Genomic DNA, 16,870 nt, shown 5'->3' with positions numbered 1-16,870 from the left:
CAGTATTTGCCAACATTTTTGCTATAAAAAAAATTAACCCTGAGAAAATTGCTAGTAATACTATGCTACTCTTTCCTTAGAAAGACTGTCCTTTCATTTTATCTTTTTTCTCCAAGCAGAAAAATGGAAAGTCAAACTTGTCTTAGTGCTTGCTATTCCCTTAAAATTTGTTAATATTTCCATTCACATAAAAAGGTATTGTTCCCTTTTTGAAGTTTTGTTTTCTTTTTTTTTTTTTTTTTTTTAAATTATTTATTTATTTATTTATTTATGGCTGTGTTGGGTCTTCGTTTCTGTGCGAGGGCTTTCTCTAGTTGTGGCAAGTGGGGGCCACTCTTCATCGCGGTGCGCGGGCCTCTCACTATCGCGGCCTGTTTTGTTGCGGAGCACAGGCTCCAGACGCGCAGGCTCAGTAATTGTGGCTCACGGGCCCAGTTGCTCCGCGGCATGTGGGATCTTCCCAGACCAGGGCTCGAACCCATGTCCCCTGCATTGGCAGGCAGATTCTCAACCACTGCGCCACCGGGGAAGCCCCTTGAAGTTTTGTTTTCTAAGTGCATAACTATTACAGTATTTCTTTTTTGGACAGCTGTTTTGCTTTATTCATTTATACAACTATTCACATAGCATGCAAACAAAAAATATTTTCTTAAGAGTCAATGGTCATGTCTTAGTTATTATTTTAATAATAGTAAGTCCTTAATATTTTCATGTTGCTAGTTAGTTTTCAAAAAACTTCATGTCTTTTCTGATTCCCATAATGTCATAAGGGAATACTATCATAGGTAAGGCTCAAAGATACTAAGTGAATTGTCTAAGGGTGTCAGGACTAACAAGTGACAGAAAAGGACTTGAATACAGACTCTTCTGATTTCTAGTCTACTACTCTTCTACCACTGCATCAGTTTTGTTCATAATGGCACATAGTAAGCACTCAGTAATTTGTTTAAATTTATTTTTAAATTAATTTTTAAAATTCATTTTTAAAAGCAGTTTAAGATTCATGAAATTGAGAGGGAGAGAGATTTCCCATATGCTCCCTGCGCCCAGACATGCATAGTCTTCCCCATTACCAACATTCCTATCAGAGTGGTACATTTGTCACAACTGATGAACCTATATAGACACATCGTAATCACCCAAAGACCATAATTTACATAACAGCTCAATCTTGATGTTGTACCTTCTATGGGTTTAGACAAATGTATAATGACATGTATCCACCATTATGATATCATAGAGTATTTTCACTGTCCTAGAAATCTTCTGTGCTCTACCTATATTCATTGCTCCCCCATCTCCCACCCCCACCCCAAACCCTTGGCAATCACTGATCTTTTTATTGTCTCAAGAGTTTTGCCTTTTCCAGGATATCATATAGTTGGAATCATACAGTATGTAGCCTCTTCAGATTGGCTTCTTTCACTTAGTAAGATTCACTTAAGGTTCCTCCATGTCTCTTCATGGCTTGATAGCTCTTAACACAATAATATCCCATTGTCTGGATGTTTATTTATCCACTCACCCATGGAAGGACATCTTGGTTGTTTCCAAGTTTTGGCAATTATGAATAAAGCTGCCATACGTGTGTGCAGGTTTGTGTGTGGACATAAGTTTTCAACCCTTTTGGGTAAATTATCAAGGAATGGGATTGCTGGATTGTATGGTAAGAGTATGTTTAGTTTTGTAAGAAACTGTAAAACTAACTTCAAAGTGGTTGGACCATCTTACATTCCCAACAGCAATGAATAGGATTTCCTGTTGCTTCATATCCACATAAGCATTTGGTGTTGTCAGCGTAGGTATGTAGTGGTATCTCGTTTTCAATTGCATTTCCCTGATGATATACAATGTAGAGCAACTTTTCAAACGTTTATTTGCCACCTGTATGTCTTCTTTGGTGAGGTGTCTGTTACGGACTTCAACCTATTTTTAAATCAAGTTGTTTTCTTATTGTTGAGTTTTAAGAGTTCTTTGTATATTTTGGATAACAGTCCTTTCTCAAATATGTAATTCGCAAATATTTGCTCGCAATCTGCAGCTTGCCTTCTCATTCCCTTGACATTGTCTTTTGCTGAGCAGAAGTTATAATTCTAACAAAGTTCAGCTTATCAGTTATTTCTTTCATGGATAATGCCTTTGGTTTATACCTAAAAAGGCATCACCATACCCAAGGTCATCTAGATTTTTCTCCTATGTAACCTTCTAGGAGTTTTATAGTTTTGTGTTTATATTTAGGTCTGTGATCTATTTTGAGTTAATTTTTGTGAAAGGTGTTAAGGTCTGTGTTCAGATTCTTTTTTTTTTTTTTTTTTTGCATGTGGATGTCCAGTTGTCCCAGTACCATTTGTTGAAAAGACTCTCTGTTCCATTGTACTGCCTTTGCTCCTTTGTCAAAGATCAGTTAACTGATATATGTGGGTCTATTTACAGGCTCTTTATTCTATTCCAACGATCTACTTGTCTATTCTTTTGACAATACCACATTGTCTCAATTACTGTAGCTTTAGGTTTAGTTTAGCTTGAGGCTGAGTACTGTCCTACTTTATTCTTCCAATATTGTGTTAGCTATTCTGGGTCTTTTGTTTCTCCATACAAACTTTAGGACTAATTTGTTGATATCCATGAATTAACTTGCTGGGATTTTGATTGGTGTTGCACTGAATCTACAGATTAAGTTGGGAAGAAATGACACCTTGACAATATTGAGTCCTCCTATCCATAAACATGGAATATCTCCCCATTTATTTAGCAGTTCTTTGATTTCATTCATCAAAGTTTTGTAGTTTTTTTCATATAGACCTTACACATATTTTGTTAGATTTATATCTAAGTATTACATGTTGGGGTATGCTAATGGTAATTATATTGTGTTTTTATTTTCAAGTATCTCTTGTTCACTACTGGTATATAAGATAGTGCTTGACTTTTGTATATTAACCTTGTATCCTAAAACTTTGCATAACTGCATAAGTTCCAGAAGGTTTTTTGTCCATTCTCTTGGATTTTCTACATAGACAATCATGTCATCTGTGAATAAAGACAGTTGTATTTCTTCCTTCCCAACCTGTATACCTTTTATTTCCTTTGTCTTATTGCATTAGCTAGAACTTCCAGCACAATATTGAAAAATTGTGAGCAAGGACATCCTTGCCTTGTACCTGATGTTAGTACAAAAGCTTCCAGTTTCTTACCATTATTACACATGTTAGCTGTAGTTTCTGTAGATAGTCTTTATCAAGTTGACAAAGTTTATCTCTATTCCTAACTGAGGATTTTTATCATGAATGGGTGTTGGACTCTATCAAATGTTGTTTTCTGCATCTATTGATATGATCATATGATTTTTCCTTAGTCTGTTGATGTGTTGGATTATATGAATTGATTTTCAAATGTTAAACCAGCCTTGCACACCTGAGATAAATCCTATTTGGTTGTAGTGTATTAATTCTTTTCGTACTTTTAAAAATTTGATTTACTAACATTTTGTTGAAGGTTTTTGCATCTGTGTCCATGAGAAATATTTTTTAAACATTTTTTAAAAAATTTAAGTAACATTGATCTGTAAGTTTCATGTGTACAGCATTTTATTTCTACTTCTATATACCCTACAATGTGCTCACAACCACAGACTTATTTTCTGGGACTTCCCTGGTGGCACAGTGGTTAAGAATCCGCCTGCCGGGCTTCCCTGGTGGCGCAGTGGTTGAGAATCTGCCTGCCAATGCAGGGGACACGGGTTCGAGCCCTGGTCTGGGAAGATCCCACATGCCGCAGAGCAACTAGGCCCGTGAGCCACAACTACTGAGCCTGCGCGTCTGGAGCCTGTGCTCCGCAACAAGAGAGGCCGCGATCGTGAGAGGCCCGCGCACCGCGATGAAGAGTGGCCCCCGCTTGCCACAACTAGAGAAAGCCCTCGCACAGAAACAAAGACCCAACACAGCCATAAATAAATAAATAAATACATAAATACATAAATACATAAATAAATAAATACATAAATACATAAATAAAAAAAAACATCTGATAAGAATCCGCCTGCCAATGCAGGGGACACGGGTTCAGTCCCTGCTCTGGGAAGATCCCACATGCAGCAGAGCAACTAAGCCCGTGTGCCACAACTACTGAGCCTGTGCTCTAGAGCCCGCAAGCCACAACTACTGAGCCTGTGTGCCACAACTACTGAAGCCCATGCACCACAACGAAGAGTAGCCCCCTCTTGCTGCAACTAGAGAAAGCTCGTGCACAGCAATGAAGACCCAATGCAGCCAAACATAGATAATAAACAAATAAATTTATTTTAAAAAAACCTTATTTTCCATCCATCACCATGCAGTTGATCCCCTCTACCCTCTTCCCCTTCCCCACTGCTCCTTCCCCTCAGATAACCAGTACTTTGTTCTATCTACATGTTTATTTTTGTTTGGTATGTTCATTTATTTTATTTTATTTTATTTTTTTAAGAACAGTATCTCCTTTTTAATTTTTTTTTATTTTTTAAATTTTATTGATTTATTTATTTATGGCTGTGTTGGGTCTTCGTTTCTGTGCGAGGGCTTTCTCCAGTTGCGGCAAGCGGGGGCCACTCTTCATCGCGGTGCGCGGGCTTCTCACCATCGCGGCCTCTCTTGTTGCGGAGCACAGGCTCCAGACGCGCAGGCTCAGTAATTGTGGCTCACGGGCCTAGTTGCTCCGCGGCATGTGGGATCTTCCCAGACCAGGGCTCGAACCCGTGTCCCCTGCATTGGCAGGCAGACTCTCAACCACTGCGCCACCAGGGAAGCCCTGTTCATTTATTTTTAAATGTTTGTTAGTTTTTTTACATTCCCCATATGAATGAAATCATATGTATGTCTTCCTCTGTCTGACTTAGCTCACTTAGCATAATGCCCTCAAGATCCATCCACACTGTCACAAATAGCAAAATTTCATCTTTTTTTATGGGTGGGTAGTATTCCATTGTATACATATACCACATCTTCTTTATCCATTCATCTGTTGATGGGCACTTGGGTTGTTTCCGTACCTTGGCTATTGTAAATAATGCTGTGATGATTATAGGGGTAGGTGGTGGTGCAGATCTCTCTTCAGATTAGTATCTTCATATTCTTTGGATAAATGTCCAAAAGTAGGATAGCTGGATCATATGGTAGTTCTATTCTCAATTTTTTGAGGAATCTCTAAATAGTCTTCCACAGTGACTGTACCAACTTACATTCCTACCAACAATGTATGAGGGTGTCCCTTTTCTCCATATCCTTGCCAACACTTGTTATTTCTTGCCTTTTTGAGAATTTTAACAGATGTGAGGTGATATCTCACTGTGATTTTGATTTGCATTTCCCTAATAATCAGTGATGTTGAACATTTTTTCATGTGCCAGTTAGCCATCTGTATGTCTTCTTAGGAAAAATGTCTATTCAGCTCCTATGCCCAATTTTTAATCAGGTTGTTTGGGTTTTTTTTGTTTTTGAGTTGTATGAGTTCTTCATATATTTTGGATATTAACCTCATATTTGATATGTCATTTGCAAATACTTTCTCCCATTCAGTAGGTTGTCTTTTCATTCTATTGATGGTTTCCTTTGCTGAAGAAGCTTTTTAGCTTGATATAATCTCACTTGTTAAATTTTGCGTGTGTTTCCCCTGCGTGAGGAGACGTATCTAGGAAGATACTGCGAAGACTGATGTCACAGAGCATATTGTCTCTGCTTCTTCTAGAAGTGTAGTTTCATCTTATATTCAAATATTTAGTCCATTTTGAGTTAGTTTTTGTGTATGGTTTGGTCTAGTTTCATTTTTCTGCATTTGGCTGTCCAGTTTTCCCAATACCATTAATTGAAGAGACTATCCTTTTTCCATTGTATGTTCATTGCTCCTTTGTCATAAATTAATTATCCATATGTGTGTGGGCTTATTTCTGGGTTCTCAATTGTGTTCTGTTGATCTATATATGTTTTCCTGCTATAGCAACCATGCTGTTTCTCTGTCTTTGTAGTATAGTTTGGAATCAGGGAGCGTGATACCTCCAGCTTTGTTCTTTTTTCTCAGGACTGCTTTGTCTACTAGGGAATTTTTGTGGTTCTATATAAGTTTTAAAATTTTTTGTTCTTTTCTGTGAAAAATGTTTTTGGGATTTTGATAGGGATTGCACTGAATCTGTAGTTTGCTTTAGGTAATAAGTACATTTTGACGATGTTAATTCTTCCAATCCATGAGCATAGAATATCTTGCCATTTATTTGTGTCTTCTTCAATTCAACAGTGTCTTATATTTTTCACTGTACATGCCTTTTACCTCCATGATTAAATTTACTTCCAGGTATTTTATTATTTTTGTTGTAATTGTAAATGACATTGCTTTCTTTCTTTCCTTCTTTCTTTTTTTTTTTTAACATTCTTATTGGAGTATGATTGCTTTACAATGGTCTGTTAGTTTCCGCTTTATAACAAAGTGAATCAGCTCTACATAAACAAATATCTCCATATCTACTCCCTCTTGCGTCTCCCTCCCACCCTCACTATCCCACCCACCTAGGTAGTCACAAAGCACCGAGCTGATCTCCCCGTGCTATGCACGTTGTTTTCTTAGTTGCTCTGAAGCACGTGGGATGCTCTTGGACCAGGGCTCAAACCCGTGTCCCCTGCATTGGCAGGCAGATTCTTAACCACTGCATCACCAGGGAAATCCCCAGATTTTTATATATTGATTTTATATCCTGCAACTTTACTGTATTCATTTATTATTTCTACTTCTTCCTTCCCAATTTGGACACCTTTTATTTCTTTTTTCTTATCTAATTGCTCTGGCTAGGACTTCCAATACTATGTTGAATAGGAATGTTAAGAGTACACATCCTTGTTTTATTCCTGATCTTAGAGGGATAGCTTTCAATTTTTCACCATGGAGTATCATGTTAGTTGTGGGTTTATCATATACGGTTTTTATTATGTTGAGATATGCCCCTACTATACCAACTTTAGAATTTTTATCATAAATCAGTATTGAATCTTGTTAAATGCTTTTTCTGCATCTACTGAGATGATCTTATGGCTTTTATCCTTCATTTTATTAAGGTGGTGTATCATGATGATTGATTTTATAATGTTGAACTATCCTTGAATGGAATAAATCCCACTTGATCATGGTGTAGGATCTTTTCGATATATTGTTGAATTCAGTTTGCTAATATTTTGTTCAGGATTTTTGCATCTATGTTCATCAGAGATACTGGACTGTAATTTTTTGTTGTTGTTATCAACCTCTGGTTTTGGTATCACGGTGACATTGGCCTCTTAACACATTATTGACCAGGGGATTTCTGCAGAAACTAACGCCTGTGGCGTCTCTGGTCAATAATGTGTTAAAGTGAGTTAGGAAGTATTCCCTTCTTTTCAGTTTTTTTAAAAAAATTAATTAATTTATTTATCTTTGGCTGTGTTGGGTCTTCGTTTCTGTGCAAGGGCTTTCTCTAGTTGCGGCGAGTGGGGGCCACTCTTCATTGCGGTGCGCGGGCCTCTCACTATCGCGGCCTCTGTGAGCACAGGCTCCGGACGCGCAGGCTCAGTAGTTGTGGCTCACGGGCCCAGTTGCTCCGTGGCATGTGGGATCTTCCCAGACCAGGCTCAAACCCGTGTCCCCTGCATTGGCAGGCGGATTCTCAACCACTGCACCACCAGGGAAGCCCTCTTTTCAGTTTTATGGAACAGTTTGAGAAGGATAGGTATTAAATCTTCATTGAATGTTTGGTAGAATTCGCCTGTGAAGCCATGTGGTCCTGGACTTTTGTTTTTTGGGAGTTCTTTGATTACTGTTTCAATCTCTGTACAAGTGATCAGTCTATTCAGATTTTCTATTTCTTCCTGATTCAGTCTTGGAAGGTTATATGATTCTAAGATTTTGTCCATTTCTTCTAGGCTGTGCAATTTGTTGGTGTATAGCTGTTAATAATACTCTCTTAAAATCCTTTGTATTTCTGTGGTATCTGTTTTTTTTCCTCTTTTGTTTCTAATTTTATCAGAGCCTTGTTGCTTTTTTCCTTAGTGAGTCTAGCTAACAGTTTGTCAATTTTGTTTATCTTTCCAAAGAACCAGTTCTTAGTTTCATTGATCTTTTCTACTGTCTTTTTAGTTTCTTATTTTTTTCTCCTCTTATCTTTACTTTTTCCTTAATTATACTAACTTTGGGATTCGTTTGTTCTTCTTTTTCTAGTTTCTTTAGGTGTAAGGTTAGATTGTTTGAGACTTTTCCTGTTTCTTGAGGTAGACCTTATTGATATCAACTTCTCTCTTGTAAAGCAACCATACTCCAATAAAAATTAATTTAAAAAAAAAGACATGCATGTACTCTGTAATGATCTATATGGGAAAAGAATCTTTAAAAAAAGTGGATATATGTATAACAGATTCACTTTGCTGTAAACCTGAATTTAACACAATGTATAACAGATTCACTTTGCTGTAAACCTGAATCTAACACAACATTGTAAATCAACTATATTCCAATAAAAATAATTAAAAATAAAAATTAAAAAAAACACCCTTCCCTCTTTTACTCCATCCCATAGATTTTGGTATATTGTATTTTCATTTACATTTGTTTTCAAGTAATTTTTATTTCTCCTTCAATTTCTTCATTGACCCAATAGTTGTTCAGTTTCCATATATTTGTAATTTTTCTAATTTTCTTCTTGTAGTTGATTTCTAGTTTCATTCTATTGTGGTAAGAGAAGATGGCATATGACTTCAATCTTCTTAAATTTACGGAAACTTGTGTTGTGTCCCAACATATCGTCTATCCTTGAGAAAGTTCCACGTTCACTTGAGAAGAATGTATATTCTGCTGTGCTTGGATGGAACGTTCTTTAAAAATCTATCAACTCCATCTGGTCTAATGTTTCATTTAAGGCCAGTGTTTCCTTGTTGACTTTCTGTCTGAAAGATCTGTCTGTTATGCTATCACTGTTACATCTTCTTGATAAATTGTCACTGTTATGTCTTCTTGATAAATTGTCCCCTTTATTATTATATACTGTTCATTTTTGTCTCTTGTTACCTTTTTTGGCTTGAAGTCTACTTTTTCTGATATGAGTATGGCTATACCAGCTTTCTTTTGGCTGCTATTTGCTTGATGTAACATCTTCCATCCCTTTACTTTTAGCCTATGTTTGTCTTTAGAGCTATGTCTTCTAGAGGAAACATATAGTTGTTTTTCAATCCATCCAGCCACTCTGTGTCTTTTGATTGGTGAGTGCAATCCATTTATATTTAGGGTGATTATTGATAGATAAGGACATAGTACTGCCATCATATCTTTTTTTTCCTGGTTGATCTATACCTTGTTTCTCCTAGTGCTTCTGTCTGGCAATTTTTATTTATTTATTTATTTATTTTGATGTGGACCATTTTTTTCAAGTCTTTACTGAATTTGTTACAATATTGCTTCTGTTTCATGTTTTGGTTTTTTGGCCATGAGGCACGTGGATCTTAGCTCCCCAACCAGGGATTGGACCTGCACCCCCTGCATTGGAAGGTCAAGTCTTAACCACTGGACCACCAGGGAAGTCCCCTGTCTGCCATTTTGGTTGGGTGGTTTTCTAAGATATTTTTCTCAGGTTTCTCTCGTTATGTTGTGTGTCTCTGCTCTATGTTACTATTCTGTGTTTACCCTGAGGTTTGTATAAAACATCTTAGTTAAAATAGTCCTTTTTCTACTGATATCTTCATTTACCTATACAAGTTTCCCCTTTTATGTTTTTGTTGTCTTAAGTTACTCCTTTTTATGTTGTGAGTTATCAAGGTGAGATAGTTATATTATTCTGCTTTATTTCTCCCTTTAACCTTTATGTGATGATAGAGGGTTTAAAAAATTTGATAGACCGTTGCAATTTTCTAGTTCTATTTATCACCTTGCTCAAAGTTTTGTATATTTTGGCCACTTTGTTTCTGGTTGAAGAGCTCCTTTCAATAGAGCTTGCAAGGCAGGTTTAGTGTTGATGAACTCTTTCAGCTTTTGTCTGGGAAAGTCTTTTTCTCCTTCATATACGAATGTTAACTTTGCTGGATAGAGTATTCTTGTGTGACAGTTCTTATCTTTCAGTATTTTGAGAATGTCATTCTACTCCTGGCCTGTAGGGTTTCTGCTGAGAAATCCACTGCTAGCCTAATGGGGGGTTCCTTTGTATGTAGGTCACCATTATTTTTTCCCTGGCTGCCTTTAGAATACTGTTATTGAATTTTGACAATTTTAATATTATGTCTTGGAGGAGGTCTTTTTGCAGAGGTAATTAGGTGTTCTCTTAGCTTCATGGGCTTGTACATGCAGCTCCTTCCCTAGGTTTGGGAAATGCTCAGCTATTATTTCTTTAAATAACCTCTCTGTTCCCTTCTCCTTCTGGGATACCCATTATCCTAACGTTGCCCTTCCTAAAAGAGTTGGACTTCTCTCATAGGATTTCCTCGTTTTTGAAACATCTTATTTCTCTTTCCTCTTCTACTTGTATCATTTCTAGATTTCTATTTAGAGGTCACTATCTCTCTCTTCCATGTGCCCTGCTCTATTTCCAATACTTTCTAATAAATTCTTCATCTTATTTATTGTGTTCCTCAGCTCCAGAATTTGTCTGTCTTTTAGAATTTCAATGTCTTTGGTAAAGTATTCCTTCTGTTCATTAATTTTATTGCTGAGCTCATTAAACTGCTTGAGTTTTATTGTATCTCCTTGTGTACCTTTAGGATAGCTATTTTGAATTCTCTATCAGTCAGATTACAATATTTCATGACTTTAAGTTTTATTTCTGGAGAACTGTCATTTTCTTTTTGTGGTATAGTGTTACTGTGGTTCTTCATGCTGTTTGAAGATGAATTGTTCCTCTGTCAGAGCATTTAATATTAAACAACAGGTTAGGAGTTAGATTCCTTTGTTTTCCAGTCAGTGGCACTATCACATAAGTTTTTAGTTTTTCTTACCTGAGCTGCCACTGGTTAGTACATCTGAGTGGCACTTTCTAGCCTCCACTTTCTCTGTAAGAGGTGTGGCTCTGTGCCTTTGTTGTACCTTTTTGTGCCACCAGGGTTGTAGCTCCTTGCTTCCGCTAGAGTTGCTGTCGTCACCAAGATGGTGAGCTCTTCCCTTTCCCTGCGTCTGGGATCCCGAGACACAGGTTCCACCATTGGGGGAAGGGGAGAGGATGGAGGGGGAAGAGGGAGCTGGAGTCATGCAGGCAACTCTACCTTGTCTGTTGTAAGGTTTGCAGGCTATGCCACTGTGAATAGGAGGTGGAGGGGGCTGTGGATGTGGGCACCTCAGCAGCTGTTGTGATGGGGTCCTAGGCCCCACTGCTGCTACCCACCAGTTACTTGTGGCCATGGGTGCTGGTGCACTCAGTTGGCTCAAGTCATGCATGTAGCCTTTCTTGCAGTTACTGGGTTCTCTGAAGCTGTGGGCTCTGCTGTCCCATCAAGGGACTCAAATTGCAGGCCCCATCTCCACTGTTCCCTCAGTTCCACTTCCACTAAGTGTTAAAATTCACCCAGCTTTAGATGTACAGATATGTGGAATTCTCCAGCATCCTGTTGTTTTGGGCAGAGGCACCTTTGTTAAGTTGTGGATGTTTCACTGGTTGTAGAGTGAAGGGGAGAGACAAAAGTAGATGCTTCACTCTGCTGTTTCTGACATTGGTCTATAGTTTTTTCTCAGGATGTTTTCGTCTAGTTTTGGTATTAGCATAATGCTGGCCTCACAGAATGAGTCAGGAAGTAATTCCTCTGCTTCTATACTCCAAGAGATTGTAGAGAATTGGTATAATTTCTTCCTTAAACGTTTGATAGAATTCACTAGGAAACTCATCTGGGCCTGGTGCTTTCTGTTTTGGAAGGTTATTGATTCAATTTACTTAAGAGATATAGATCTATTTGGATCACCTATTTCTTCTTGAGTGAGTTTTAGCAGATTATGTCTTTCGAGGAATCAGTTCATTTCATCTAGGTTATCAAATCTCTGGCACAGAATTGTTCATAAAATTCCTGTGTTATCCTTTTAATTTCCATGGGATCTATAGTGTCCCCTCTTTTATTCCTGACATCAGTAATTTGTGTCCTACTTTTTTTTCCTTTTTTTTTTCTTCTTTCCTTTTCTTTTTTTCTTAGTTAGCTTGGGTAGAGGCTTCACCTTTGAAGGACAGTTTTGCAAGGTACAGTATTCCAGGTTGGTGGGGTTTTTTTCTTTGAACACTTTAAATCTTTCACTCCAATCTCTTCTTGCTTGCATGATTTCTGAGGAGATGTTAGCTGTAATTCTGACCTTTATTCCTTTACAGGTCATGTGTTGTCTTCCTCTGACTTCTTTTGGGATTTTTTTTCTTTATTTTTGACATTCTGTGGTTTAAAAAGGATATGCCTAAGTGTATTTTTATTTTTTGGCATTAATCCTGCTTGGTGTTTGTGAGCTTCCTGGATCTGAATTCAGTGTTTGACATTAATTTGGGAAATTCTCAGTCATTATTATTTCAAACATTTCTTCTGTTCCTTTCTTCTCCTTCTATTATTCACATTATGCATACATTATTACACCTTTTGTAGCTTTTGCACAGTCTAGGATATTCTGTATTATTCAGTCATTGTTCTCTTTTGAGTTTTGGTTTCAAGGATTCTATTTTTTTTAACTGAGGTATAACTGATACTTAACATTGTGTTATGGGTAAGGTGTACAATGTGTTGATTTGATACATTTATATATTGCAATATGATTATCATCATAGCACTTACTAACACATCATGCCACATAATTATCATTTCTTTGAGGATTCTGTTGATGTATCCTGTAGAGATTCTTTCCTTAGCCGTGTCCAGTCCAATAAGCCCATCAAAAGCATTCTTCATTTCTGTTACAGTGCTTTTTTATCTGTAGCATTTCTTTTTGATTCTTTCTTAGGATTTCTATCTCTCGGCTGACATTGTTTTTCTGCTCTTGCATGCTGTCTACTTTATCCATTAGAGTCCTTAGCATATTAGTCATAGTTGTTTTAAATTCCTGGTCTGATAATTCTAACATCCCTGCCTTGTCTGGTTGATGTTGCTGTATCTTTTCAAATTGTTTTTTGCACTTTGGCATGTTTTGTAATTTTTTCTTGATAGCTGGACATGCTGTACTGGGTAAAAAGAACTGCTGTAAATAGATCTTTAGTAAGGTGGTGGTCAGGTGTTGGGGAAGGGGAAGTATTCTATAGCTCTAGGTCTCTGTTTTTAGTTAAGCTTATGCCTCTGGACCGTGAACTTCAAAACAGTTCCTCACCTTTTTTCCCTTCCCCTTTAGGTGCGACAGGATGTTCAGAGTGGTCTGGTGTTGGGTATTTCCCTTCCTTCAGGTCAGTCAGGCTTTGATAATAATAGAGTAGGTTAGGTTCCAGTTAACTAGATTTCCCTGAGGGCTTGCCTTGTTAAGAAGAACAGAATGCCCTGGCATATTTCAAAATGTTTCCTTTCTCCCTCTACCTTGCAGAAGTACGAGGGGATTTTTTGCTGATATTCATTATGGGAGCCTGGCTGAGCTTCTGGAGGTAAATTTCACAATATAGTAGGGGCCCATCTTTGACTGGGTCCTCCTGGAATTTTTAACTCTTCAGACTTGTCCACGCTGAGCCTCCAACAATTCATCAACTGCAGCTCAGATTTTCCTACCCAGCACTACCTCCTGCACAGGCTTCTGCTTGTGAATCTTGGCTCTAAGATAAGCCACGACTTCCTATGTTTGTCTGTTTCTCCAATCTTGGGGTCAGTGGTTTTACCTGTGTCATCTCCTCTCTTATGGATCTAAGAGTTGTTGATTTTTCAGTTGTCAGTTTTTGACTTGTTATTAGGCTGAAGTGGTGACTTCCAAGCTCCTTACATGTGGAACCAAAAAGTCTTCCTCAACAATTTTATTTATTTATTTATTTATGGCTGCATTGGGTCTTCGTTGCTGGGTGCAGGCTTTCTCTAGTTGCAGCGAGCGGGGGCTACTCTTCGTTGCAGTGTGCAGGCTTCTCATCGTGGTGGCTTCTCTTGTTGCGGAGCATGGGCTGTAGGCGCGTGGGCTTCAGTAGTTGCAGCACTACAGGCTCAGTAGTTGCGGCACATGGGCTTAGTTGCTCCGCAGCATGTGGGATCTTCCCGGACCAGGGCTTGAACCCATGTCCCCTGCACTGGCAAGCAGAGTCTTAACAACTGCACCACCACCAGGGAAGTCCCTTCCTCAATAATTTTTTGAATAAGTGAATGAATGATGGGAAAAGGCTGAGAAGTGAATTCCTCCTAAAATGAGAGGTTCCAACAACACCTAAGTGTAAGTCATGTAATACAGCAGCTTGGCTAAAGTTACATTTATATTAGGGCATTATGTTTTATATAGTTTAAAAATTATTTGGTGTAGCAAACTTTCTTTAAGGCTGAACTGATGTTTGAATCTGCGTTAATGGAAAGAAAAGTATGTTGAAGGTTTATATTCATTCACCCAACTATCAGAAAAAATAAATTATACAGTAATCCTTCCCTTTTTCATCCTGATACAATTTATTTCCATAATACTTTTGAAGTTACAGGTCAATTTGTCTAGAGCCAATTAACTAATAATCAGTCCTTCATATACCAGGTTGCCTAAAATTCAATCTCCTTTTTTTCTGTTTATGTTAGTGTTCTAATTAGCATGGGGGAGGATTTAAGAATTATTTTTTAACCAGCTTATATAACGGAGTTCCCCATTTACTTTTAATACTTCTAATATGTTATTATTATATTTGAAGTATTTATTTTTGAACACTTTAAAGACCTTTAATCTGTGTCTAAAAATCCTTTCTTTAGAATTCCATGCTCCTAACAGTAAATATTTATCAGCACTATACAAGACATAAACAGTAACTTGTCAAGCTAGGCTATCTTGATAACATCACTAAGAACAAAAAATGGTATTATTTTGTGCCTTACAATCCAGCAATATTTTATGAATTAGACAGCTTAAATAATAATAAATCTTGTACATTTAATAAGTAATCATCATTGTAATAGGCTTTCGTCTTGACTGTATATACATTTTTAAACATGTTTCTCACTCTAGAAAATGAAACTCTAGAAACCCAAGTCTACCAATTTAGAATGTCTTTCTGAAAATTATTTAACATAAAATATCTCAAAGAGCCACAGTTAATGTGAGTGTTGCCTCTAATGTAAAGGAGTTTCTCATATTGCCTGAACTCTAAAGGTAAAAGAGTGACATTCTATTACAAAACAATTACAAGTATTGGCGATATTTGTAATTCTCCTTCCCCATTTTGCCTGCTATTCATCCTTCAAAATTCAATTCAAATGCCATCTCAATAAAACCTTCCTGACCTCTTCCAGAGTAGGGAACTTCTCTAGGCTACCATATATATATATATATATACCACTATTTTAAAACTTAAAACAATTTTCATTTTTTTAACCCAAGCTGCAGAGAATGTACAGATAAATATTCAAATACAATCTCATGGTGAATCAGCAGTATCTATGACTACATAGCTTTTAATTTCATTTCCCTCTTTTGTCATTCAGCTTCCTTTATTTTAAACTTCTTGGCTGCTACATGTGGAAGGTTAGAGCATTAAAAAAAATTTTTTTTTTAAAAGATATTACTCTTCCCTACACTCACGCAGAAACTTTAAGAAATTAAAATCCCATTTGGAGCAATAATACCCTTAATCAAAAAAAGTTATTAAATTATAAAAGCTGTGGCTTTTAGACAAATGGCAATAATTAAATGTGCTATCAAGGAGGTGTCACTTTTCTAACAACTTCAACCAATTAGGAAAAGGTACTTTCAGAAGTCCTAGGTCTTTATGTCTGCTGTTAAAGTAGACCACTTACAACCACTTCCTCTGGTGGGTGGAGACCATCCACTAACTATCACTTTCTGTTCACTTTCTTTTTCCTGGTCATCGTTTTTAAGAAAAACACAAAGTCCCAGGTATATTTCTACTATAGATTTTCCTATTCCTAGAGACTTATGGACTGTGTTCGTGTGAGTAGTGAAGGGTACTCAAGGAAATATAAACTTCGCTTGTGTTGTGTCTGGGGACAAAGACATGAAGATTCAGAAGTGAGACTATCATACCTTCTCAAAGAGAAGACTAGATAGAATACAGGAGAGTCACTGTGTCTCCTGTCTTTTTGTGTTGTCAGGAAAACCTAGTGTGGAATGTTACAATAAATCTATGTCCAGACAAGTATGAAACTCTCTGAATTTACTTAGAACAAACAAATGCTAATTTGGGTGATATGCTGTGTTTATTTCTGCCACTGATAAAATCAGGGGTTGGCAAACTTTCTCCATCAAGGGCCAAATAGTAAATATTTTAGGCTTCTCTAGCCACATGTGGTCTCTGTCATACATACACACACACACACACACATATGTGTGTGTGTGAGTATAAAATGTAAAAATCTTTTCTTAGCTCACAGGTTGTACAAAAACAAGATTGCAGGTCAGATTTTACTCAGAGGCTGTAGTTTGTGGACCCCTGCTATAGATACCTTCAAGAAAGGTACCTTTTAAGACTGTTCAATGCCAATCATGTTTTGGAGAACAGAGTGGGAAAGCAAGAAAAAGAGAATAAAGAACAGTTTGGAAGTATCACTAGTGCTCGAGCTCCATGAATAGCCATTTTATATACTCCAAGATGTACTAGCATTACTATTAAAAAAAAAAAAAAGAGGGTGTCACTCCCTATATTGATCTCACAGAAATTCCCTTTAAGCTGGAAAGCACTTTTTTAAAGTTAGTTTTTATTATAAAGTACTTATAGAAATGATTTCTAAATCTAGCATATAAAGAACATAAAAGTGCTAGATTATTTCAGCTC

The 16,870-nt window shown here is 37.2% G+C and overlaps 1 protein-coding gene across 9 annotated transcripts in view; it reads right to left on the bottom strand.

Annotated features, from left to right (window-relative positions):
- The window catches only part of TOR1AIP1 (torsin 1A interacting protein 1), a 47,422-nt gene that overhangs the window by 19,788 nt on the left and 10,764 nt on the right, over window positions 1-16,870 (bottom strand). The window lies entirely within an intron of this gene.

Source organism: Balaenoptera ricei, chromosome 1 (genome assembly GCF_028023285.1).
Source record: "Balaenoptera ricei isolate mBalRic1 chromosome 1, mBalRic1.hap2, whole genome shotgun sequence".
NCBI classification, from domain to species: Eukaryota; Metazoa; Chordata; class Mammalia; order Artiodactyla; family Balaenopteridae; genus Balaenoptera; species Balaenoptera ricei.
Note: the sequence above shows the minus strand (reverse complement) of the source record. Positions and strands in the feature narration are given on the sequence as shown.